We start from the raw sequence: 27,514 nt of genomic DNA on the forward strand, positions 1-27,514 counted from the left end.
AATTTATTCAAAAATATCTAATAATTCTCCAACTCGAGTATTGTCGCAGCCTGGCTATTTTATTCTATATTTTGCAATTCAGATTTGAATTCACTTCACAGATTAATGGATAATCCTTTGAGTTTTGCTATTTGTGCAATGTACATAGCACTATGGAAATTCTTATTAAAGGGATACTGCAGTGCCAGGAATACAAAGCTGTATTTCTGGCACTACCGGTCCCTCTGCTCCGCCCCCTCCTCCGTCCTGCGATGAGCGGGGTCTAATGCGCATACACGGCAAATGCCGCGCACACATTGGACCTCCCAATAGGAAAGCATTGAATCAATGCTTTCCAACGGGGAAAAATCTGAAGCTGGAGGTCCTTCTGCAGAGCATGAGGACGTCCAGCGTCAGATAACGGACCAAAAGTCCATTACGATTCTGGAAGTGCCCCCAGTGGCTGTCTGGTAGACAGCCACAGAGGGCGGACTTAGTGCCGCAATGTAAACATTGCAGTAGCACCCAGACTACTTCAATGAGCTGAAGTGGTCTAGGTGCCTACAGTGTCCCTGATGTATAAATAAATTATAGTAATAAAACATATTTATTTTGTTTTGTAATTGTTGGATACATGTTATCCTTGTTTGATTTGCCCAGATGTTGAGTCAACGTTTTTACTGTGCTCATATTTTGCTGTGGAATTCAGATACATTCATATAGTTATGCACTAAAGCGTGATTTGTAGGGAAATCCAAACTATATTCAAACTGCATTATTCACTAAAACATTGAACTACAGAATATAAAAAGTGCAAATTTAAGGCAAAAAGAGTCTGTTGCTGTAGGCGAGTTTGAGAATGTTTTGAATCAGCTAGTTTAGTCTGATTTGACATTAAATTTCAATTCACTATATTTCAGAGTTTAATGAAGAAGGGTTATTTAGGGTAATTCCTAAAGTGAAAATTGTCTGTAATACAAACCATATTTCAAATGTAAGCCCAAAACACCCAAACTTTTAAAAATGTCTATAAAAAGCCACCTACTATGTAAAATTCAGTTTGAGTTTCCAAAAATTGTCGGAAAGTGTATTTTACATTTTAGGTGTATATTGCTTCAGTGGAAAATTCTTCAAGTCCGCTATCTTTTCATTTTAACCTCGTTAGCCTTATATTCGAAATTCACATTCTATTACCCACAATTCCCAGTTTTTTGAATAGCCCTGACACTCCTTATTCAGAGCAGAATGTTATATCACCTAATTTAAAAATGGAACTTTATTGATCTACAAAGTTATCACACTCTCCGCGTCCTATTTAATATAATATAAAAAAGTAAAGACTGGTTGCCAACATGTTCACCCACAGCAAATTATGCATTGGAAACATATAATTTGCATGCTTATAATTTTGGCTGATCTGTATCTAATTTCCTTTATGCAGTCAGTCAATTTATTTTCTAAATCCTTTTATTCTTTATTTTTCAGGCGTCACAAATTTTCTCACAGAATAATTTAAGTATTTACTGCTATAATGTATTATACACGTCTTGCATTTTGATTTTATGCATCTTCACGTTAATCACAGATGTGAAATTGGGAGAGAGAAAAAAAGTTTTGCTTTTATTCAACTTTTTAATTGATTTGACTCTTGCCCATTGATATTAATATAATTAAATTGCTCAAGTATTCACAAGTATTTTTATTCACATAAAAGAACAGCCATTTTAAAAGATGGTTTATTTTTCATTTTTTTTAAAACTAATTTTTGCTATTTATAATAAACATAGCATATTTCCCCAGGATCAGTTATACAAATCATGATTTGATTCACTGCCTTTAATAAACATAATTTCTTGAGAACTAAAAACCTACCGAATTGGGACATAGTATAAAAACAACTAATTTCACAACTTAGGATAGAGGGAGGTTTGAATAGAAACCTAAAGAAAAAAAAATGTATTTGATATAAATAAGTGGTTACAAAAATTGTCGGCAGTAGATTAATATATAAAGAAGAGGAAAGGAAGAGAAGAGGAAAGGAAGAAGGAGGAAAGGAGGGAAAAGGGAAAGAGTAAGATAAAAAGGAGGGGAAAGGTGAGGAGAAAAGAAGGGGGAAGGAGAAGGAGGGAAGGAGGAAAAAGAAGGAGAAGAAAGAAAAGAAAAAGGGGAAAAGGAGAAGGGAGAGAGAAATTTTTTCTTTTTTTTCATATATCTATATTATGAATAACAAGGCAGAGAGACTGGCGAAGAGGGTTTCATCATCGTGTGTGAATGCTGTGTTTGTCTGCTTTATGTTATAGTAATTTTTTTTTTTAAATTTTGTGAGGAGTAATATTAAAGCATTTTCTTTTAAAGCTCTGTTCAGAAATGAACCTTGGGTATAAAACATTATCCTGGATTCAGCATGACAGTCTCATATTTGTTTCCTGTCCATTAGACTGTAAGCTCATTTGGGCAAGGCCCTCTTAACCTCTTTTCCTGTATTTCATACATGCTTTGATAGCATCAAATATACCTATTGTACAGCTCTGAGGAATATGTAAACACTATATAAATAGTAATTGTCCTGCTTTTTTGTGTTTGATCTCCAAGAATTAGAAGCACTTACTGTGTATTAAATTAATTCAGGGCATTTGTGCTTCAGAAGTGCCCTGGGCATGGGTGGCTGCGGGTGTGGCTGGTCAACTCAGCTGTGGTCAGGCTAAGGTGCATGCATGTCTGGCTTCTATCCCTTTTCAGGCAAGGCCGATCCCTATTTTAAGCTGGGCCTCCCCCTGACAAAATCACCAGTGATGTGCACAGCCTCACTAACGAGCCCATTGATGTTCCCCTAGACCAGGGGTAGGCAACCTTCGGCTCTACAGATGTTTTGGACTACATCTCCCATAATGCTTTTACAGCTATATTGCTGGCAAAGCATCAAGGGAGATGTAGTCCACAACATCTGTAGAGCCGAAGGTTGCCTACCCCTGCCCTAGACCTATTCCCAAATACCGATGTTGGGAGGTGTGCCAGGATGTAGATAAATAGGTTACAATGTCCCATAATTGAAGAGGGAGGAAAATATTTTGGCATTTTCCCCGAAACTGCATTTATGGGGCTTATTTACTAAAACTGTGAATCATGGATAATTGGCATGGGAATTGCAAAATATAGGCTAAATAAAGCCATATTGGAAAAAGATAAGAAGGAGCATTTTTCCAATCAAAATATTTTGGACTACAATTTGCAAATCTACTTTAAGCACACTTATTTCAGTATACACCTTAAAAATACACAGTAATTCTCCCTTCAAATAACGTGGTGTTTGTCGCTATTTTATTTCACCACAACTTCATTAATGGCTAACTTAAAGAAGAATGTCACTTCTGTAGAAAATACACCATTGAACAAAACATTGGAAATCCCCTATAACTTGTGTAAACCTTTTTTATATTGACATGCTCCATTTCCTTTTGAATTTATGTTGAAGAGTTAGAAAATCCAGTTCACACAAGCCAGGGCAAACATTGCAAATAAAGAAGGAAAAATAGAAGCATTGTCTCATTTCTCCAGTTTCTCTATGCTGACTGCCAGGTACAAAGGACAGTGCTTATAACAATGGCTGACAGAGAGCCAAGATGGAGGCGGCCAGTTGCTGGATTAAGAAGTGTGGATTTCTAGTTTAATTTCTCACTCTTTGCGAATACATATTTATTAAATATTCTATAAACAAACATAATATTAAAGATCCTAGGAATTGTAGTTCCCCATTAATGATTGACTACATAGGGGTCTCTTGAAATACATGATGTTATCATACACACAGCCAAAAGAGGAGTTTCTGCCGCATTGACCAAGTTAAACTCTGTCACATATTGCGGCGGCTTGTAGGAAAGTAATGAATTCAATATTTTCCTACAAGAAGGATTGGATGCGGGAGTAGCACTTGCCACAAATGAGGTCCCCAACAATCCTGGACAACTGATGACGTTGATGATGACACTATATGGAGATATAGACACTATATGGAGATATAGACACTATATGGAGATACACTATATGGCGATATAGACACTATATGGAGATACACTATATGGAGATATAGACACTATATGGAGATACACTATATGGAGATATAGACACTATATGGAGATAGACACTATATGGAGATACACTATATGGAGATATAGACACTATATGGAGATACACTATATGGAGATATAGACACTATATGGAGATACACTATATGGAGATAGACACTATATGGAGATACACTATATGGAGATATAGACACTATATGGAGATATAGACACTATATGGAGATACACTATATGGAGATACACTATATGGAGATACACTATATGGAGATAAACACTATATGGCGATACACTATATGGAGATATAGACACTATATGGAGATACACTATATGGAGATACACTATATGGAGATATAGACACTATATGGAGATACACTATATGGAGATATAGACACTATATGGAGATACACTATATGGAGATAAACACTATATGGCGATACACTATATGGAGATATAGACACTATATGGAGATACACTATATGGAGATACACTATATGGAGATACACTATATGGAGATATAGACACTATATTGAGATAGACACTATATGGAGATAAACACTATATGAAGATATAGACACTATATGGAGATACACTATATCGAGATATAGACACTATATGGAGATACACTATATGGAGATAGACACTATATGGAGATAACACTATATGGAGATAGACTATATGGAGATAGACACTATATGGAGATATAGACACTATATGGAGATATAGACACTATACGGAGATAGACACTATATGGAGATACACTATATGGAGATATAGACACTATATGGAGATAAACTATATGGAGATACACTATATGGAGATACACTATATGGAGATAGACACTATATGGAGATAACACTATATGGAGATAACACTATATGGAGATACACTATATGGAGATATAGACACTCTGTATATGGAGATATAGACACTCTGTATATGGAGATATAGACACTCTGTATATGGAGATATAGACACTCTGTATATGGATAGATGGAGATAATATATAAGGACGGCCATGGGGTGGCGCCCTGCCCATGCCGGTCACACAGTAACTTACCTCGAGCAGCTCACAGGATCGCACAGGTTTTATCGCCGGGTTCTTACGCCTCTATCGCCAACAGTATCGCGATCTCCGCCACCTATCGCGACACAGGTAGCTCCCCCTCGGTTACCCCGCCCCCTTCCTCAGTCAACATCCTCGGTCTCCCAGGTAACGCGCGGCCGGGCTCTGATTGGTGGTTTGCGGATGGCGGGCGGGGCTGCGGTGGAGGGCGGGTGACGTCACGGTGGGCGGGGCGGCCCGCGCTGGCTCGGTGTGCCGGGGGGAGAGGGCAGTGAGCTCGGCGCAGCACCATGGACACGAGCTGAGGGAGCAGGCTGAGCGCGCGGGGTTCCGGGCCGCCCAGCTGCGGTGCCCAGGAGGCGGTGGATCCCACACACCGGTAGGTACCCGCAGTGCGCACTCCTACTCCCATGGAGCTTAGCCAGAGGGACAGCCCATCACACTCAGCCAGTAACAGAGGCAATCACCGGCTCTCCAACGGGGGGGGGATGGAATCTCCCATAACCCTCAGCCAGAGCTGGGGACAGACCATAGGTAAACCAAGGACTCTCAGCCAGCAGAATAGAACCACCTGGCTCCCCCCCCCCCCCCATAACCCTCAGCCAGAGCTGGGGACAGACCATAGGCAAACCAAGGACTCTCAGCCAGCAGAATAGAACCACCTGGCACCCCCCATAACCCTCAGCCAGAGCTAGGAACAGAACATAGGCAAACCAAGGACTCTCAGCCAGCAGAATAGAACCACCTGGCTCCCCCCCCCCCATAACCCTCAGCCAGAGCTGGGGACAGACCATAGGCAAACCAAGGACTCTCAGCCAGCAGAATAGAACCACCTGGCACCCCCCATAACCCTCAGCCAGAGCTAGGAACAGAACATAGGCAAACCAAGGACTCTCAGCCAGCAGAATAGAACCACCTGGCACCCCCATAACCCTCAGCCAGAGCTAGGAACAGAACATAGGCAAACCAAGGACTCTCAGCCAGCAGAATAGAACCACCTGGCACCCCCATAACCCTCAGCCAGAGCTGGGGACAGACCATAGGCAAACCAAGGACTCTCAGCCAGCAGAATAGAACCACCTGGCACTCCCCATAACCCTCAGCCAGAGCTAGGAACAGACCATAGGCAAACTAAGGACTCTCAGCCAGCAGAATAGAACCACCTGGCTCCCCCCCATAACCCTCAGCCAGAGCTGGGCACAGACCATAGGCAAACCAGGGACTCTCAGCCAGCAGAATAGAACCACCTGCCTCCCTCCCATAACCCTCAGCTAGACCTGGAGGGAGCCTGATGTACACTGCGTGGTGCAGAGCCAAAGCCATTGATGCTCAGCCAGCAATAGTAACCTCTAGCTCCCCAACCTCTGTGGATTGTCACTCCCATGACCCTCGGTCAGAATGGAGGCAATATCTGTCCCTGGTTGTTGTAACCTTCCTCTGATGCTCAGGCAGGGCTGTTCCTTATTGTGATTGAGCATCATGGGAATCCTAAATCCTCACTCCCATTCATTTTATACATGAATACATTGTATCTGTGTACTTTGTATAGTAAGCCTGGAGTGTCCCATTATCTGGCAATGCATGGCCTCTTCTCCACATTCCTGTGTTTGCAGTCAGTAAATGGCCAACCTTGTGTACTCCTGCATTTACCGTGCTGAGCCTCATGGGAAACAGCCCTAATGTTCTGTAGGTTAGCCATCAATGATATCCAGTTTGTTAGAAGAATCCCATCATTTCCAAGTGCCTGGTCACAGTCTCTGCTACATTGCTGTGTTGCAATCTGGCAGAATGTGTGTGTTTGTATCACTTTACTGTTGTTAATATTATTAATGTATACATTGAAAAGTACTTTTATTGCTTGATTAATAAGATAAAACATTTTCTGACTTGTCCAGTATGTTGGATTTAAAGGTCCTATGGATAAGCCCTTTAACCCATTGAGTAATGTGTAGAACACATTGCTATAAATATGAAATTATTCAGTGCTTGAGTGAGTTTAATGTAATCTATGAATGCACTGACTAAAATATGCCTGTGTAAACCTCTAGTATTGCAAAATATACTGTAGTTGTGCTATGAACCATTTTAGTAAATTAACTTTTGTTTTATTATGTTGCGAGGATGGGATTTAGTAGAAGTAACATTAATAAAATGTTGGGTAAAGCTGCAGAACCCCAGATATCCTGTGATGAAGGTCACATCTGAATATTGCACGCAGTGTTTGGTTAAATATGAAGATTTCTCTAGGGCTGCATGTCCAGATCAGTTCTAACCAACATCCTGTTGATGGTGATTGTTTGTGATGAGTCCCTTGATGAACCTATGTCCTTTATTTGCCCCTTTAGTATAACCGCGTCTTTGGAAGATTTTGCAGGAAAGGTGAACACACACAGTCTTCGTGTCTTGGAAACAAGTGTGACAGTGTGATTTCTTGGTACAATGCAGACAGGAGGCTTGTTGTCCACTGGCAGATGACTAGGCAGGTGTCTCCGTTCCTGTTTTGTTTAGGAATGCAAAGCCTGCAATTTGGAAATCCGGGATTTGCAACAAATTTGAAAACCTGCACTGCTACATCACCATAAATAAGCCTTTTGCAGCCAGCAGTGCGTTTTCCTATGTTCCTGGCTTGTAAGAGCCTCTTGCACAGCATTTTACTTGTCCCCCTGCACATACACCTGGGGATATTGGATATTCCAAGTGATATTGGCCTTTCTACACAGTACTGTCATGGGTCACCTTTTGTGCTTGAGTTGTGGCAAACTATATTCTCAATGACACTCGGCCAGAAGCTGGCTAAGTGTCATGGGAAATATAGTGTGCAGCAGCTGGAGTGTCATGGGTTAGATGTTAAATTTGAAGCTAATGTACTGTGTGATAATCAATATTCCATCCTCGGTTTGTGAAGGTCACCGCCTCCCCTTTAGCAGAGAAAGAGTTAACATATTTTCAAGACTGATATATTTTATAGCCGACCTGTCTCCTGTTATGTTAAATTGGATGCTGATTCATTCTTTACAGAGACTGTTTGCCAACTTCTCTCAATGATAACATTTTACAATCTTTATTTTTTTTTATCAATGTCAGTAAGATACCGGAAGCTTGTGCAATACAGCATAGCTTTATGTAGTGATCAGCTTGGTAAAGGCCCCTGTAGATTTTCTTTAATTTTTATTTTCCTGTTTTCCATTTGTATGTTAGTGTCGGTTAGTTAACCTTGGCACTCAGTACATTTGTGGACTTCATATCCAACGATGCACAGCCAGTTTAATCTTGGATAAATAGAATACTTTCCTTGGCAGTAACTGCAATTTGTAAAGCAGGCTTTTTTTTTTTTTGGCCCTAAGCATGATCAAGAAGCTACCATAATTTATAATGTTGGTTATTTCATTTTTCTACTTGAAAGTGTTTGATATCTCTCTACCAGATCTCCAACATGCAGGCTGACACCGCATCATGGGAGTTGTAGTTCAACCAATGCTTGGAATCGACCTTTAAGTCGCGGCTAATACAGATTAAGTATGTACTAAGGCATTTTGATGAGTAGAGTCCTATAGACAGAACTGCCGGGTGCTGTTAAATTGCTGAGTGTTTTGACTACCATCAGAAACCAGTGAGCCAGCATGGGGCCTAGGAAAGGACTGTCCTTCTTTTTCAAAGTATTTAACAATATTCCTTGATGTTGTTGAAAGACTGAAACCCATCAGAGAGAGAGAGAGCTTAATAAACCCTGGTCTTCTGTTGTGTTAATGTCAGTGACTTAAAAACAGGAAATCCATGACAAAGCAGGTGTTTCTGGCAGTTGGCGTAAAGAAACCTATGGATTTATGAATGATAGTACTATGGATACAATTGATTAGGTATTGTGACAGTGTAGTGATGAGTGTTCTCCATTCATTCTGGTTTTGCTTTCTAAGCGAATGAGATGCTGCTCATTGTTGTATTAATACTTTGACAGTGATATCGGTACAGAAGGCGGGAGCAGGGATTTGTAGCATAGGGTCAGCTGACTTATTTGAAGTTGTCGTTTATGGTTTAGAATGCGTTGGTTTCGATCATCAATATAAATCCTTGAAAGGCGATTTATTGTAATCTTTAATATGCATGAAAATCGTCTAAATGTCTGGTAGTTTACCTAAAGGGACTGTCAATGACCTCTTTATATGTTTCTGCATGAAAAATTTATATTTTTGTTTGCGAAACCCAGTTCTTATTCTATTTCAAGGTAAGAGTGAGAAGGTAGCCTGCTGACAAGCTGGCCACTCTCTCCATGTTAATTAAAAGAATGCGCTAAGACTTGGCAACATGCTGTTAGTGTGCACCCCTGTAATAAACACCTGTATTGGCTGAGAGATAGCTACAGGTTTCTGGTAGAAGACGACTTTGGTAGGGAAGATTTAGAGCTAGAGGCTTTGATGTTAACAAGAGACAATCAGGTGCTTTTGTATATCTGCTTTTATTATCTTTATAATGCAAAAAAAATAAATGCCCCCTTTATTTACCACGACTAAAAGGGAGGAATGGAAAAAACATTTTGGAAAAGATACGGCTGCACATTTATCCCAATCTCCTTCATACTGTCTGCAGTTCTCTCGTACGTGGACTGAAAGCAATGCTTCTCCTCTGCTGTTAATCCAGTTTCCATAGTTTCATTCATAAAAAGAAATAAAATGGAACTACTTGCTGCCATGTGTGCTATATGATTATAAACATTTAAGTATGTGGAGGGGGATTTTAGTTTTTTACTCCGTAATTTAGAAATAAGAAGGGTGGGGTCATCTTCAGCTTGAAGTTTCCCATTTATTTCAAGCTTCAATAGATTTTAATCTATTGCATAATTGAAATAGTCATTTCATGTTAAAGCAAAGGCTATCCCTCACCCCCCCCCCCTTGTCCCCCCACCAGTGGTTTTAGATCTACCCCTCCCATAATGCTATAACAGATTCTTGGCGTCTTAGCTTTGACAGAGCAGATAGGGGTAACTTATTGGCCAGCTTGGTTTAGCCTATTCTGGATTGTTAAAAACGGAGTTTTAAAGAGTTTCTAAAATGTTCTCACTGATTTTACACACAGTGGAATGTTGTTTTGGTAAGATATTAAGTTAAATGATTTGTGCATCTCATTGTTGTTTCATCTTCAGAAATCAGTGTTCTATTTACTTTAAAGGTTATATTTACTCCACGCCTGCTGTAGTAGTTATAATGCCAGGAGTACCTTAAAGGGACACTATATGCACCCAGACCACTTCAGCTCATTGAAGTAGTTTGGTTGAAATGTCCCCTTAACTCTGCATGATGGCATCTAACGTTTGTTACATCCCCATGTGGGATTGGGGGTGCCATGTGGGAGGGAAGTATAGTGCTAGGAATACTTACTGATATTATCTTTTCCCGGACATAGGCCATGGCTGCACTACATTCACACCATTACTTTGCCTTCTTGCTTGGGACTAAAACGGAGGATGTAGGGATGGAGTCTATTTTACTGTTTAATTAGGAGGTGTTCCTGGCCAGTTTAGGAGTGGGAGGAGCTATACCCATCTGTAGTGCTGCCATGGCCTATACGTGGGGGGGGAATATTGGTAATTTTCTGTTTCTTTGTTACATGGGCTGTAATGGTAGCTAGCTTTCTAGTCTCTGTTTAAGTCATCCTTATTTACTTCTCCCATCTTGTAATGTCAGCTGTAAAGGACCGAGAGCCCCTGCTGGCACTTCATACAAAGTTGCAAGCTATTTTATGTAAATTTAAGAACTCTGGTCTCTGTGTGCATTACAGATATCACGTACTCTGTGTTTTATGCCATTTTGCGGCAAATCATGTTTGCAGCAGCCATCTGATGAGTTTGTAAGAAAGCCGCTGAAAGAAGGCTACAGGTTGCAACAAACTCTCGCACCGTCAGACATTTACGCAACTACAGGGCTACCCCAGGCTGAGAAATTGAAAGGTTATCGGAAAAATTGATTAATTTTTTTCCATTTGTACTTTTTTACATTCTACCTTCAATCAGGTCTCTCCTTGCACCTCCTTATATGCATCAAAGCACAACTATTAATTTGCCCAACATTTTTTTTTCAAATGAGCCTCAACTCCCTTTTCAGGCTTTTAAAGCCTCTACACAGAATGCTGTCTATAGGGATTTTCAGTCTTCTGGGTTTACCAGAACAAGAAGTAAATGGGACACTATAGGTACCCAGACCACTTCAGCTCCTTGAAGTGGTCTGGGTGCAGTGTACCTATTGCACTTAGTGCTGCAATGTAAAACGGCTACCAGGCAGCCACTTCCTGGCTCTTAATGGACTTTTGGTCCGGTAACTGACGCTTGATGTCTTCAAGCTCCGCATTAGGATATATGCAGCGTCTGCTATTTCCTCATACGAGCTGTGACCTGGTGCTGGGATCAGGTAGGTAAATAAGGGTTTTAACCCTTTGTTTACCACCCACGGGGGGGGGGGGGGGGGGGGGGGGACACACACGTTAGAGAGCTATAGTGCCGGGAATACAGCTTTGTCTTCCAGGCACTATAGTATTCCTTTAAGATGAAACTGTGAAATACAGATATACACTTATGCAGGAAATGTGTAATGCATTGACCTGAAAGGACATATCAGTAAAGACCAATAAAAGCATTACACACAGCTGACATAACAGTACAGTGATAAGATCAGTGACGACTACTGTTCTAGACTTGTACAGATGTATGTTATTGTCTTCCGTGAGTGATGTATCAAATGTGACTTCGCTGCTGTTACAGATATAAAGTCTATATAACATGACCCTCACCCATTACCCACACTGATATCTTTTAACAGTAATACAGCACTTATAAACCCAAGAGTTATTATAATCCAGGATCCATCCATTAAACACACATTGCCTTAACACACCTCTAGACCTTGTACATTTGTGACACATGCTTTGTTAAACTCCCACACACAGTTACACATTGCTATAGTAATCTGTTGACAACCCTTTATACACACACATTGCTCGGTATTACTGGCCTTCCAGCCAGTGCAGTGATGGTGGGAGTTTAATATCAATGCACGGCTGTTGTACTGTTGTTTGTCTGTGTGAGCGTAATGGACTTCAAGGATGTAACCGAGATGAAGTAAGGTGACATCATCAAGTTCATGCTGAAGCTAAGCACTGATATTCTATACGGGGGAGTGGATTGACAAGTAAAAGAGCTCGTCAGGGGGATTGTTGGTCAATAAACATTAGATTCTAATGATTTGCTAAATGTAGGCTGATTTGGAAAAATTCTCCAATGCTCTCTAATCACAGCCTGTCTGCTTTAACCTGAATATTGCAATTTACTGTACAGTTCATCTTTTATAGAATAAACCCTTATTCATTCACTTTCGAGTGAAATTAGAAAACACGTGATTTAAAAAAAGAATTTCACCTCCCCCTGTTCAGGCACCGATAGACGGGCACCTGAGTATTCTGACGCAGCGCAGATCCTATCGTATTCATTTACTTGGTTTAATTGATCTATAGAACACTAGCTTTCGTGCCATTATGCCGAGCTGGAAACTGACAGACAAAATATTTTAGATATGGCTGAATAGGCAGCTATGGAGGGGAGGCATGCAGTGCCAGTATCACAGATAATAGACAAACATGGCTTTGAGAGGCGCAGTAAATCATATGTTTGAAGTGAGCTGTGCTCTGGAAGCTGTGCTGGAGTCGCTGCGCATGTAGCAGAGTTGACATATTTTGCCTCAAAGGGGATTAAGTTGGATCACGTTCATGGGCAAATCTGCCTTACACCATGGAAGATTTAAGCCAACTAGCTGTTAATGCAGCTGTCTCTATCCACCTCCATCCGCTCATCTCTCCTCTTGATGATGTTTGCCTTTTGATGGATGAAATCAACTCAAACATCTGTTGCAGCTGACTCGTAGAGGAGGTTTTCTGTACCTGCGAAAGGGTACATTTTCGGGATAATGTGATGTTTTGTAAACAGAGGTTTATTTCAACTGTGCAATTCCTGATGTCAGCTGCAACTGTAACAAAGCAAATCCGTATTCTGTAACCATAAGAGGAGGACATGTAATTTCACATTTTTTATTTTATTGGTATTACCACCCTAAGGTCGAGTAATACGTGGCGTTTGTTTTGTTCATCCATTTTTATAGTAATCTTGAGAGTTGTCCTTCTGATTTTTATGTCTCTGATTTTGTATTGCGCTTAATAGATAGCTATTTGCAGCCTGGCCATTGGCAGTAACTATTTTAACCCCTTAAGGACACATGACATGTGTGACATGTCATGATTGCCTTTTATTCCAGAAGAATTTTTTTTTTTACACAATACATTGAAATCTAGACTATTTGGGGATCTTGTTTGGTCCTTGCTTTCCACTATACTACATTGCCAAGGAAAGCAAGTGTCTGTGAGGTTATATTAATAGAGCTTTGAGTATTTTACCGCTTGTTTTGTTTATATAGTACAAGAGGAGTGTGCATAAATTGCAGAGAGAAAGTTAACCCTGCATATCAGTGCATATGTACTACAACGGTCATCATGCATATAGAACTTTCACTTTAAAATATCAGGAACGTTAAGACATTATTACATCTCTGAGAATTAAGATTTGTACACTAGGAGCTAGATAATGCTGTTTTTGAAGATTGTTTTTTTTTCTTAAGTAATTTGATGCATTTTATTTTCTTAATATATGTTCATATAAGAATCCAAAATAAGGCTCTTGAAGTCAAGTGCCTAGCTTTTGTTGTAGTTTGATTGGAGTATGTTTGAGTGAAGAATTGAAATGAAGTTGTCATGCACATGGCTGGTGTGTAGAATTCCAATGATGAAGGTTTGGTTGTGGCGTGATCTTTTGTATGTGTGCTTAACTTGTATTTATCATGTGACACAAAGGGAAAAGGCCAAGGTACCTTGAATAAGATTGGAACATTTATAAATATTGTGTGCCATTTTGAATTATCAGTGTGTCCCATGATTTTGCAAATCTAGAAACATAGAATGAAACCGCAGATAAGATCCCATCAGCCAATCTAGTCTGCCCAATTTTCTAAAAACTCTCATTAGTCTCGATTATTTCCTATGATTTCTTTAAGATTACCTGTGTTTTTCCAGGATAATAAACATATAAAGTAGCAGTGTAGAAAGTAAAAAAGACTTGGACACTAAATATCTGGATGAACATTATTTCAGTGAATAACACTTTCCATGAATTAGTAGGACAGTAAAGATTAAACAGTGGCACGGTAATGGGACCAATTTTGTTCTGACTCTGGTAGTAATCAAATTGTGCATATTCATGTGTTTGTTTGCTCTTTGTGCCATCATTAAACCATCACTTTTATTGTTGAGTCTATTCGTTGTTTCCACATTTTTTGTAACCTTGATGGTGACATTTCCTCTTGGGATGTAGTGAACTGGATGTGCAGTAGAGATGAATTATACCTGCAGGTTCTACCATCTTCGATATTTTCACTCCTGGCACTTTATCTGCCTACAGCCCACATCAGTGCTGTGCTCTTGCACATGCGTAAAATTACAGTACTGGTGGACCTCTCAAGACTGGGGTGGTCACTAGAGATTGCTCTGGAAATTTATGAACTTTTGCAGCGCCAGTTCTACCTTTTGTCAAGTTACGGATATCCCTTTTACTGCATTGAAATTTCAGTGAAATTCCAGCACAGTCTTTATGAGCATTTTACAAAGATTGTCTTTAAGAAATTATCATAAATGTATTATTACATATTTTTTATTTTTTTGTCAGAGCTGCTTTAATGGTGTCACAATATGTACGAAATAAATCTCCATATGCGAGCACTCAAATCTGTGAATGTGGTAGTGACGCTAAAGTTCTGCCACCTACACAATTGCTATAAAGAAAACATCCCTTAAAGGACCACTCTAGGCACCCAGACCACTTCAGCTTAATGAGGTGGTCTGGGTGCCAGGTCCTTCTAGGGTTAACCCATTTTTTCATAAACATAGCAGTTTCAGAGAAACTGCTATGTTTAAGAATGGGTTAAGCCTTCCCCCTATGTCCTCTAGTGGCTGTCTCATTGACAGCCGCTAGAGGCGCTTGCGTGCTTCTCACTGTGATTTTCACAGTGAGAGCACGCAAGCGTCCATAGGAAAGCATTGTGAATGCTTTCCTATGTGACCGGCTGAATGCGCGCGCAGCTCTTGCCGCGCGTGCGCATTCAGCCGACGGGGAGGAGAAGAGGAGGAGATCTCTCCGCCCAGCGCTGGAAAAAGGTAAGTTTTTACCCCTTTCCCCTTTCCAGAGCCGGGCGGAAGGGGGTCCCTGAGGGTGGGGGCACCCTCAGGGCACTCTAGTGCCAGGAAAACGGGTATGCTTTCCTGGCACTAGAGTGGTCCTTTAAGTAAATTATTGCTTTAAGCGGTTCGCAAAAAGCAACTTTTTTTTTTGTTTTGTTTTTTTCTTCTATGAAAAATACTAATGCAGGTATATCAGTCCAAAGTATGTGTTTATTGTAACTGGTAATAAACAGAGGCTCGCCTGGCTCTTACACAGTACTTTCTAATCTGTAATATATACTGTGGACATGTACCTCAAAGAAACGTTACGTTGGTTACCTGTTCAGAAGAGGAGTGTTTTTGGTTGATCATAACCAGTACAGTTTGTTGTTATGGTTGCTTGTATCAATGATAACTTGGCATGACACGCACAGGTATTTAGCACCAAAAAACACTGTAATAAACTGACTGTTCTAAAGTAACTATTTTATTGTGGATGGTTCGCTTTAACTCTTCCCCCACTATACTCCCCCTATGTGATACTTTATTCTCCCACGTCTTGGGTGTTTTTAGTGGTTTCTTTCCTGCCAATAAGCGCTGCCAATGAAGTGAGATGCTCTAACGAATATAAAATTCATACTGCTCTTTGTGGTTTTATTGCTACAGTGTAATTAGTTCAGATAGATGATAAAAATAATGCATCTCATGTGATGATCTTCTCTACATAGTAAATAATACATTACAATAGTGGCAAACCGAACTGGTATAACTCCAACTCCCATGATGCTTTGTCTAAAGGCCTGTAAAACATCATGGGAGTTTTACTTTAAGCTTTGCCATTTACATTTGTGCAAAGGCTAATATGAAAATGTGTGTAACGATTGTGGGGAAATATATGTGCGTTTGATGTTGAACTGTTACCACCGAGATAACCATGTAATTCCCCAGGGACCCCAGGAAGTACTCAGAAATGCAAAATATAAATCCATGCTTCTAAAACCCCTGAATCTAATGCAATACTGGATCCCTATTGTTTCGTATAACGAGTTCATTTATTTGCTAACTTGCTCTCTGCGATTCCAGATTAATTTTATAAGCTTTGACTGTGACGTTCAAGACATGCGCGTTCTGTGTTCCCAATGATCGATAGCTGTCATCTCCATTATGACCCCAGGGTAATGCGGAAATGGCAAATAAGCTTCTTCCGTATGTTCACAGGAAGTTGCATTCCAAACAGATTTTATTGGCTGCTGTCGAGACATTGTAAATCTCTGCATCCTGTGTGGATGCTATATACGTTTTTGCAATACTTCTCCTCTTAGAGTCCTTAAGCCACCTGACTTTATTTTGGCAGTAGCTGTCTGTCTCTTTTGCGTGCGTGTTTTGGCTGAATGGGCATACCTACTCACAGCTAATTAGGCTTGTTCGTTCATGTCGTAGCTTCCATTAACATTTACTGGGTCATCCAGTAAAGTGAGGATTACCATGAATTCAAAGTGAATTTCACATTTACGGCCAAAATAGCTCAAATGAAAACAGAATTAACTTGGAGAATTCAATTCAAATTCAGCAATTCTCACTTTAGTGAATAACTCTATTAGGCCCATTAACCTTCCTTTTCTAGTAGGTGTGTGTGCACACAAATAACTTAAATAGAATTCCAGATACAAAATGGTAATTGTATCAAGATAATTAATCAGTTTACGCTTATCAAAGGAGTCTCCATCCCTAGCGTGTATTCATTAATTATATATTTATTTATTTTTTTAAATACGATCAATAGTTTGATGTATTTTTCTAGTTTGATGGCAATATGCACTCTCCATGTTTAACGCATGTTTCTTGGGAGAGCCAAGATTTTGTAGGCAAGGAGCTGCCTCACTTGTCCGCTTCGGTAATGCTATCTTCCCTGGATTTTCTGATTGCATGTTTTTGTGAAAGTGTGTCACATTAGTTTATCCTTCGATAGGTTGTTCTACTCTGGGAAAAAAAAAAAGTTAATTTAGTAAATGGGTAAAGTGAAGAACTGACAACAGAATTAAAAATTCTAGGTTCAAATAGAACTAAAGATTTATTTTTGTTCCTCTATCTTGGGTTTGGAACATGCGATTGTGTTGTCCATTCTTCAGTATTCTTATCTTACACATCTATGTATACGTCCGATCTAAACTCACTAAGTTTAACCTCCACGTTGTGCAATGTTAGTTTAGTCTAGTCTTGTTGAAGTTTGTAGTGTTAATTAATGTTCCTATTTTGAATTCAGCTCCCCTGTTTGCTTTGTATTGGCAAGAAAATGGCTATGGGAATTGTAATTCTGTAAGACCTAGATCATTGCTATTGAATTTTTGTTAGTAGTGTCAGCCAGTGATATGTCATAAACCAAGTTTGCTTTGTGAACAAATTCTTTAATATCAAAATGTTTTTTTCCTTTCTTTTTTCAAAGCTGCAAATAATTTTAGTAATGTAATGAATGTGATCATGCAGAGACTAAAATCTTAAGTAAACTTGGCATTATATACCTTTTCGTTCTCTTGTATTTGTGCGCTTGCATCATGTGTTTGAAAAATCCTTGGCTTTTTATTTTATATTCTATTTTTTTACATGTGGTTTGGCTGTCTCAGCTTGCTTATCCTGAGCATGTAATTTATAGGCAGAGTTTAGAAAGTGAAGTTGCCATCATCCCAGAGGTAATCGTAGCACTGCTGAATGATCTCAGCCGTCTTTGTCTCACTCTACATATGCATATTAATTGCTTGTATTTCTTCTGCGGCCTGTGGCTTTCTTCCATGACCTAAGACGGCAAATAGTAAACCTGGAGCTGGTGATCTGATAGGGAATATAACGCTGGCTCTTGTACGATAACACTTTCTGCATTCTGTTGCTATGGATATTTATAAAACCAGTTATTCTATAGCTTTTACAGACTGACAAGTGGGGAGAGCAAATACGCCACCCTTCTCCTGCCTAGCGAAATGTCAGAAGAGAAAGGCATTAACCCTGTGTTCCTAATCTCCTGCGGCATAACAAATGCTTGTTGATTGTGTTTTTTATAGCATATACTTGATGCAAAGTATTTGATATGAATGGAAAGCAAGATATAACCATGCCCATGCAACCTCATGCTGATGCAGAACCCGTTCTCATTATCAATGCCAAAGACGGCCATCACTGTATTTACTAAGCGTTGGTTCATTCTTAGAACCTGTAATATCAAAGCAAGGCAGGAGGTAAGTGTCTTGATAGGATTTCCTCTCACAGCTTGGAGACTGGGCGACATATGAAATGTCAACTTAAATGGACATGCGAGCCTGTATTTGTAATTTCTGGAAGCGATGGACTATTCTGTAGCTGCTGATTTTTGAAGTTGTCTGTGTTCCAAATTCACAGGCCAAGAGCTGGTTCATGTCTAAAATATAGCCGGATTGTTGCCTTCACAACAGGCTGATTCAATTGAAGAAGTTTGGTCTCAACAGGTTTCCTTAATGTCTGCGACTTGATCTTTAGAATAATAAAGTTTCCAGAAAACGTTGCCCATATGTTGTAATGTAACAGATATACAGGGTTACAGTAATTTTCATGAACTGAGTATAAACATGCATTCTGGGTCTGAGGACTAATAATAAAATGTTTGCTTGACTTTTATAATCCCCTTATTTTACTTAAATTGACATTTGCAAGCCCTTTTAATTAAAGTTAGGCTTTAGAGATCTGGTTTCTAATAATGCTTTTTAATAATGTCAAACTTTTTTATGTTCAAATTTCTTAGTCTTGGCATGGTTGCGGTAATTCACATATCTGTTCTAGCAGCTTTTATGGGGTTGAAAGTGTTAAACAGTATCCAGCGGAATAGATGTACAAGTGTTAAATTAACATAAACGGAAAATGAGCTTGGTATCCCTGTTTTAGAAAAAAAAAAAAAACAACAACAACATTATATTGTTATTTTAACTAATAAACCTTTTCTAATGCATCGTAACATTGAAGGCATATTGCTCAGTTCCCAAGGGCAATAAATATAACACGCATTCAGTTTAGTGTTAAAGGGAAAAATAGCATTTGGCAAAAAAAAACTAGCAAGGATACAATGTTGTATTTTCTAGTAAACTGCAAATGCCTCAAGCCATTGGTACTAGCCAAGTGCCAACAAACCAGCCTACTTTAAATATTTGGCTTGTAGCTGATGCCATCCAAGGAGGGGAGGGGGGGGGGGGGGGGGGGGGTAGTGATTAGCCTAATCTGGAATTGCAAATATTTTACAACAGTTTCTGGAGACCTCTATCGCCTGTAGGTCGTGTGTGAATAGGGATATATTATCTAGGTGTTTCTTTGATATCCAGAAGTAGGATCTCTGCAGGAGCATATGAACAAAGCACAAAAGCATGTATTTTTCCCAGCATTCTCCTGAAATATTTAATCTGCTTTGGGTAACTTTACAAAGCAGTGACAGGTAGGGGCATCCCCTCCTCATATTACAAGGGCCATGGCAGGGGAATAAATCAGTGTGTGACACTAAGAACATTTAGATAAAGGCCACGGAAATAGCAGGTTTTTTTTGGTTTTTTTTTAAACAAATTGTAAATTCCTTATATCCTTTTCATAGTGAAAATGGTGAGGAGCAGTTCAGTAAAAAAATTCTCCATATTGGTTTCAGAGTTAAATAAATAAAATATATACTTGTATTCGTGACCCCTATAGTGTTACATGCTGTTTAGGCCCCTACCCCTCACCTTGCCCCCCTTAAAATTTAATCAGATTTACCTTTTAGTCCAGCGCCATGTGGGTCCATAGGTGCTGGCCCTGTCCCTGATCCACCTCCTTGGCTGACATCAGAATTGCTCTGAAAAGGCAGTGTTTACATGAAAATGCCTGCAGGGCCAGTCCGTGCTCACCAGAACAACTGCATTAACCCCTTAAGGACCAAACTTCTGGAATAAAATGGAATAATGATGTGTCACACACGTCATGTGTCCTTAAGGGGTTAAAGGACCACTCTAGGCACCCAGACCACTTCAGCTTAATGAGGTGGTCTGGGTGCCAGGTCCTTCTAGGGTTAACCCATTTTTTCATAAACATAGCAGTTTCAGAGAAACTGCTATGTTTATGAATGGGTTAAGCCTTCCCCCTATGTCCTCTAGTGGCTGTCTCATTGACAGCCGCTAGAGGCGCTTGCGTGATTCTCACTGTGAAAATCACAGTGAGAGCACGCAAGCGTCCATAAGAAAGCATTATGAATGCTTTCCTATGTGACCGGCTGAATGCGCGCGCAGCTCTTGCCGCGCGTGCGCATTCAGCCGACGGGGAGGAGAAGAGGAGGAGAGCAGGAGGAGATCTCTCCGCCCAGCGCTGGAAAAAGGTAAGTTTTTACCCCTTTCCCCTTTCCAGAGCCGGGCGGAAGGGGGTCCCTGAGGGTGGGGGCACCCTCAGGGCACTATAGTGCCAGGAAAACGAGTATGTTTCCCTGGCACTAGAGTGGTCCTTTAAGCTGTAGTTGTTCTGGTGACTAGTGTCCCTTCAGGGAACATTTGGCATGTAAATGATAACATAGAATTGTTATGGCTTGGACTTTCTGTCTTTGAACGGTCTATACATTTGTAGAGCATAGACATTGAATTGTAGTCTAGTTGAGCAGTAGGGATCATTTCATGTTTAATAATTCACTGTGTTGCTGAACCCACAGAACTGTGTCTTTACCTCAACTGTCATGAATATATATATTCATGACCGTTGTGGTAAAAGACACGGTTCTCTAGGTTCGGCAACACTTGACAGTTGGGGTTGAAAACTGCAACTTTCCTTCGCCATGAATAATTATCTTGTGCAGCCACCGTACAAAATTAATTTTAGGTTCACACGCCTATACTTTCTTTGGTTTTCTGATCTGTGGTTTACGTTCCCAAGTTGAAACTTTAGGAACTAGCCATTATTGGGCAAATGGCACAAAACCTGCACCCACAACTCTACAATAATTAGATGCATCCTTACTACTCCCCTCAGCACCCATCTTTCATCTACAACATACAAAGCATCCAAGAGTGATCCAAATCACATCCAGTAAACATGCGGCAAAGCAATACTGCACTGACATGACCTTTGCTACACATACAACAAACACATGACACAATCTAACATAGGTTGCCGTGTTCTTGAATATGCCAGTAGGCACATCTCCGAGACATAAAATGCTGGATATAAAGGGGTTAAGTAGTAGCAGGCAGTGTGCAGTCATAGTGTTGCCGAGATCCACATCTATTAGGTGGTTAACAGGCTGCATAATGTAGAACAATTACCGCATGATGCAGCTGCCTGTGTTTTTAATTTCAGTACTATATAACCCAGGAACCAGTTTCTAAGATCCCAAGTTTTATCAGGCGCTGCTGCTTCAGGAAATCTGCACACGGTTAACATACATTTATATTGAGACTCCTTTTTGACCAATAGTATCAGCATTTTTCTCAATGAATTTTTCAGGAAGATTAATGAAAACCTGTTGTGATGTTTTACATAGCTGACAAAATAATACTGCTAAATATTTCTCAAAACAGCTACACAGTTCTACACAGGTTCATTTACCAAAGAGAGAAGTCAAAGCGAATTTTAAATTTATGGCCAGAGGTGTTAAACTGAAAGGCATAGCTGGCTTAGAGAATGTTTCTAGTTCGTCTGGTTTTAACTTAAATTCACTTTAAATTCTCTCTTTATTGAATAATCCTTCAAAAAGAATTGTCAAGTTTTGGTCTGAATTCAGCATGCATGGTAATTTAGGGGAAGTGGTTTATATGCAATTTATGAGTAATGTATCAATTTAGCACAATTGTTGTTAAATCTCTCAAAATATTCTTAGTTTTCTTGGATTGCCAAATCTATTTATGAGCGGGATTTAATATTCCCAGAGAGGTATATTATCAATCACTACCTTCACTTCTTAAGAAGTGTTAGACATCTACATCATGCATATATCATCAATCTACACCATATTGACTCTCCTTTCATCCGTTTTAAGCAGGTGATATTAGGAAGGGACTCACACTGAATACTTACATTCCAGACTGTTGTATCATTTTCCTTAAAGTGAAATGGTCAAATCCTCAATTTTAACTAAAAGTTAACTGTTGGCTGCTGCATTATTCAACCTCTACATCCTACATTTTGTAATTGCAGGCTGCACATGAGAAAATGTGTATCTGCGTTTTTGTAACAATACAGTATGAAAATGAAATGTGGCCACAAATAACGAGTGCTAACTAACAATGTGTCTTATCTAGATTATATGAAATATTAAGAACATCTCAAATACGCAAAGAGAGGGAACGTTTGTTGGATTGTTGCAGCTTCACACTATCCAGCACAGATATGGTCTGCCTGTAACTTTAAAGAACAAGCTGCTTAGGCCTCCATCTTTTTGTATATTTTGATGAAGATTTACACATAATTGGTGAAATTCCAACACCATATATACGTTTTCAGAAAGATTTTCTTTATAGAGGAGGAAAACTCAGAAGGGACGGTACCCCTTTAAGACTAGAAACTCTGACGCTACATATTACTTAATATATTTTATTTTTGTATGCCCTCACCAATTCTTATGGGTGGATTTGGGTTTATTCATTGGCTCGGCATTGTGAAGAACTGATCAGGGAATTACAAATTTTAGATCATAGTAGCAGAGCTGGAAAAATAGCTGAAATTAAGAATTGGTCTAAAAAAAAAATGCAGTTCTACTTTGTGTTCTCTCCAATTCCTAAGTTACTGAGTAAACCTCTTTGTAAACATGCACACAGGCTTCTAGATTGGGCAGATTAGCAAAGCCCACAGTAGATGTGACCGGGCCTTAATCTCTCCTCTTATTCTTTGAATGGGGAGGGGGTAGCTGCTCCTTGCTCTAATAATTGTTGCACACTGCTTGTATCTGCTGCCAGACTTCAGCTTGGAGCTATGTGAATTTGTATACACAGGTGCCACTCCTCTGGAGCGTGTATCTGTCATTAATAATAGGAGCTAGCAGACGGTGAACTGAGAGGGGCGTCTACAGCAATACATTGCTCTGAATGCAAATCCTCTTTTTGTCTAAATGGGAATGATAATTAAGCAGGGTGGGGTTTGTAGATTGAGGACCTTTACCTTTTTAAGAGTTTGTGGTTCGTAGGCCACTCTGAGCCGAGAGTGTTTTAGACCTGCAGTGATTTAAAAAAAATTGTTGCAACTCTAAGACGTTCCCTCAGAGCTGTCAATATTTCCTCCGTTTTGAGCCGGCTGTGTTCTGGTTTCTCCAGACTTCCACACTCACGGCTGGAATTGAACGATCTCTTTCACAACCGGCACAAAGCCTTGTTCACTAAACTGTGAACTGGGATATGTGTAAACCGATGGCATCCATGGCAGGGCTGTAATTCTTTTTATAGAACTCTAGTCATCCTAATTGACGCGTAGAACTGCTTCTGGAGGATAAATCTCTTATCCCATACAATTCTGCCCCTGCCATGTGGATGTAGGCAGACCCATCAAAATGTGATTGTTTGTTTTGTTTTTATTTTACATTATTTGTAATTCATTACCTATGAAATTAATTAAAAACAGTGTTCCTTTAAGTGTCTCTCTCCTAACCTGCAGTGTTTATCTTGTTTGCTTCTAATTACTGCTGTACATTTTCTGTGAGTTGTAGTTCAGGTGTTCTTTTTCTACAGTAAGTCAAGCTAGGTGAGCATGATTTGCTGAGTTACTTCCCTCTCTGAGAGTTCCCTGCAGAAGCTTCAAATAAGAATGGTTTGCAGCAAATGGTTGAACTTTGAATGTGTTTTTTATTGTGTAATATTTTCAGTGTTATACTTTTTTGAAGGCTTTTGTCCAACCTGGTATTATCCTTCTGACAATTTAGTTCCTCCACCCACTCCTAACTTTCCTGTTCCATAACTTGTTTGTGAGTGCATTTCAGCCCAATAAAGAAATGAACATACTGATTCTACACACTGCATAGACAAACACCCAATCATTTTTTGGAGAGCGTTGTGTACTGGGAATTTTGCCTGCTGAGTATCCCTGCAATGCACCCAAACAGTGCGAGTGTCCAGTTCTTTAATAATGCAGCTTTGTTATGCTTCGCCTGTAACCGTTAAATCATGCAAAAAGTACACCGCAGAAATATTTAATGTAATTGTCCGCAGTCATTTCTTCCCCGACTCTGTTCTCTGAGGTCCTGCCAATTGTATCACAGTGATAAATAACACTGCACCCATCAGAGTAAATACCCTTAATTAAACGTAGCAGCCATTTAGCAAAATGCTGGAGTGAAATTTTGAGTGATTAGGCTACACAGCCTTAAAGGGAAAATAACCCCCACAAGTTAAATTGTCTTTAATCTAAATGTTCTGTATGGAGCGTCAGGGTAAATTATACTATTAAGATGTGGTAAACATTGCTACAGGCAGATAGCAACCTACGCTGAATTAGTTAACATGTTTGTAGCGATATCTTTGAGACTGTTTTCCACACTGGAAAAGGAATTGGCTCTACTTGTTTTAAAGGGGTATGACGCTTCAAAAGCGATGTAAGGGTTATATATAGAACACAACTGTTAGCCAGAATTCTAAAAGTGAACTAATTGCCATGGAAACCAAAGGAATACTTCGGCTTGGCATTAAGGCCTCTTGGCTGAGTATCCATTTTAATAGATCTTTCCCCAAAAAAACTAGACTAACTCAGCTATTTCTGCTCTGAAAACAAAATAAGGAGAAAGAGATGATCTGGTGTGTGACGCTCAACTTATTGCCTTATACGACCTGTGTGAAAACGGTACAGCGTCATTACTCAAGGGTGATGTGTTTGGGCTGTAAAGAACTAAGAAACCTGCTTTCGTTCCCCCTTTTCCGGAGGATCACTATATGAGTACAATAGCTTTTAGAGATAAATAGAGGCTCATTACTTAAGTAATGCTTGTTAGTCCGCACTTTTCACACACAGATGTGTTGTTTTTTGTATTTGCTTTTATCCTTTTCGTTAATCACACTGTGTCTACTCCTTTGAAAACTACTAAAACAAACCATGTATGCAAGTGTGAACTGTATAGAGAGGGAAAAAACAACACTTGTCTTCTTATTTTACTGCTAACTTCAGTAGTTGGTCTGGGACTCCAAGAACATGTAAGGTGGTGTCTGGATAGGAGAGTCTTTAGCTCCTCGGTGCTGCCATTTTTTCCCCTGGCTCCGGGAGGCATTCCTCTGCCAGGACCCACATCACGGTTGAAATCCTTTTGGTTGAGCACGGGCTGGGATCTTTGATCAGTCATCTCACACAGGCCCAATGAGATACCGTAGCCACCTAAAATACATAGGAAAATACCGGTTTTCCAGCTGTTGGGATCAGTGTTCATTTTGTCGACAACCTAATTTAGTTGACTAAAACTAGACTCAAACAATTCAAATGACTAAAATACAACTAAAACAGCTTTTAGTCAAAAGGCTGTGACTAAAACTAAATAGAAATTTGACGCCAAAATGAGCACTGCGTAGAGGGGCTGTGGAATGGGCAAAAGAGACAGGCCAGGGCTTGCGAGAGAGAACTTTAGATGAGCTGGGAGGACACAAAGAGACAGAGGTTTTAACTAAACCCATTAGATTTTAGTCATGTCAACTAAGATCTACTGGAGATTTATTGACTAAAACCATTCAGATGACTAAAATACGACTACAACTAAAATGACTTTTTAGTCAAAAGACTGACTAAAACCAAATTGCAATTTGCCAAATTTTGAAAAAACCCTCCCTATTGCATTACTTAATTAGTCATACATCAACTTTGTACTTTGTATTGTGTACTTTTTCTGATTTTGGTAGAATTTCAATGAGACTCTCTAACACTGTCTTTACTTTTTCTTTAAAAAGTGACAGTGCTGCTTTTCGGGATTGACAGAAAAAGTAAAAAAACAAAAAACCCTGTTATGATATAGAGCTTTTAGTTCCTTGCTGTCTTTTGTAGTTGACATTTTCTGATAAATGCAAATAAATTCTGAAACCTTTTATTTTGTTATCTATAATAAACCAATTTGTGGTATTTTTTGATTAGCTTCATAATTTCTTCAAATATTTTGATATAAATCTGTATCTCTGTAATCACAATGGAATCCATTTTCCAGCAGTGTGATAAGAATTAGGCGGCTTCTTATGAGACCTGTTAGAAAAGTGATATAAAATGGCTGTTCAAAACGGCTTTAATTCCATCACTTCCTAGCAGATAGCAGGAGATTGCAATTCAGTACATAAAGACACCTAAATGGTGTGAGGAACTTCACACAGTATTGAAAAGTACTCCCGGTCAATTTGTACATTGGCTGTGCTTGCCTTGAATTTTAACAAACTAGTGTCACATATCATGTTAGCCAGAGGTGCCAAAAGCAGAACTTACTGGCCACAGACACCATGAGGTTGCCATATGGTTGGGAGGTAAAAATACAAAGTTATTGTCCACTGAAAGTGACATTTTTGCTAAAGTTTATTTACAACTAGACATTGTATATAAATGTTGGACCAAAATAACAGAGAATTTTCCCAATTTATCTATTTTGGTCATACTGTTTGTAAATTTCCTTGTCATTCTTAAGTTACTTGTGTTGGTGTTTAAACCCGACAATGTTTAGAACTAAGACCCGTAGATCACTGATATAATTGTAAGATTCTCGGTAGAGCCATAGAAATCAACGGGAACATGAAAATCTTATTTCCTTTTTTTTTTTTTTTCGTATCTTTTTAGTATTCTGTGAAAAATGGCTGCAGATTCACTAAGGTATGTTTATTCCCAAGAATAAGTATGGAACTTAAGTTGTTTACAATCCTGTTTTTAATTTTGTGCAAGAGGGGGGGGAAAAAAGGACTTGTAGAAAACTGCAAGCAAAATAAATACTTAGCAAATAAACAAACACTGGCATGCAGTCACAAAGGAAATGGGTCAGACCTTAACAGGAGGAAAGCAGCATGGTGGGGAGGCAATGTCACTCCCAGACCACACTGACAACCAAATAAACAGCCAGAAGTTTATTACACAGAGCAGCAGTTACCGGTGATCTGCTAGAAGTAACAAGGGTTTAAAATATGCTTTTACTTCTGTCTGATTGGAACGTAAGATAATTAAGGTGTGTGTGTGTGTATATTTATGTATATAT

General features: G+C 39.5%; 2 protein-coding genes across 8 annotated transcripts in view; one reads left to right on the plus strand and one right to left on the minus strand.

The window, feature by feature from the left end:
• The window catches only part of CCDC148 (coiled-coil domain containing 148), a 115,297-nt gene extending 110,050 nt beyond the window's left edge, over nt 1-5,247 (minus strand). For all 3 annotated transcript variants that reach the window (XM_063429631.1, XM_063429632.1, XM_063429630.1), the window contains exon 1: nt 5,119-5,247. The gene's annotated coding sequence lies outside the window, so the exon portion shown is untranslated. The remainder of the gene's footprint in view (nt 1-5,118) is intronic.
• A 112-nt stretch (nt 5,248-5,359) lies between these two features.
• Nucleotides 5,360-27,514, plus strand: part of PKP4 (plakophilin 4) — a 203,728-nt gene continuing 181,573 nt past the window's right edge. For all 5 annotated transcript variants that reach the window (XM_063429625.1, XM_063429627.1, XM_063429629.1 and 2 more), the window contains exon 1: nt 5,360-5,503. The gene's annotated coding sequence lies outside the window, so the exon portion shown is untranslated. The remainder of the gene's footprint in view (nt 5,504-27,514) is intronic.

This window comes from Pelobates fuscus, chromosome 8 (assembly GCF_036172605.1).
Source record: "Pelobates fuscus isolate aPelFus1 chromosome 8, aPelFus1.pri, whole genome shotgun sequence".
Classification (NCBI taxonomy): domain Eukaryota; kingdom Metazoa; phylum Chordata; class Amphibia; order Anura; family Pelobatidae; genus Pelobates; species Pelobates fuscus.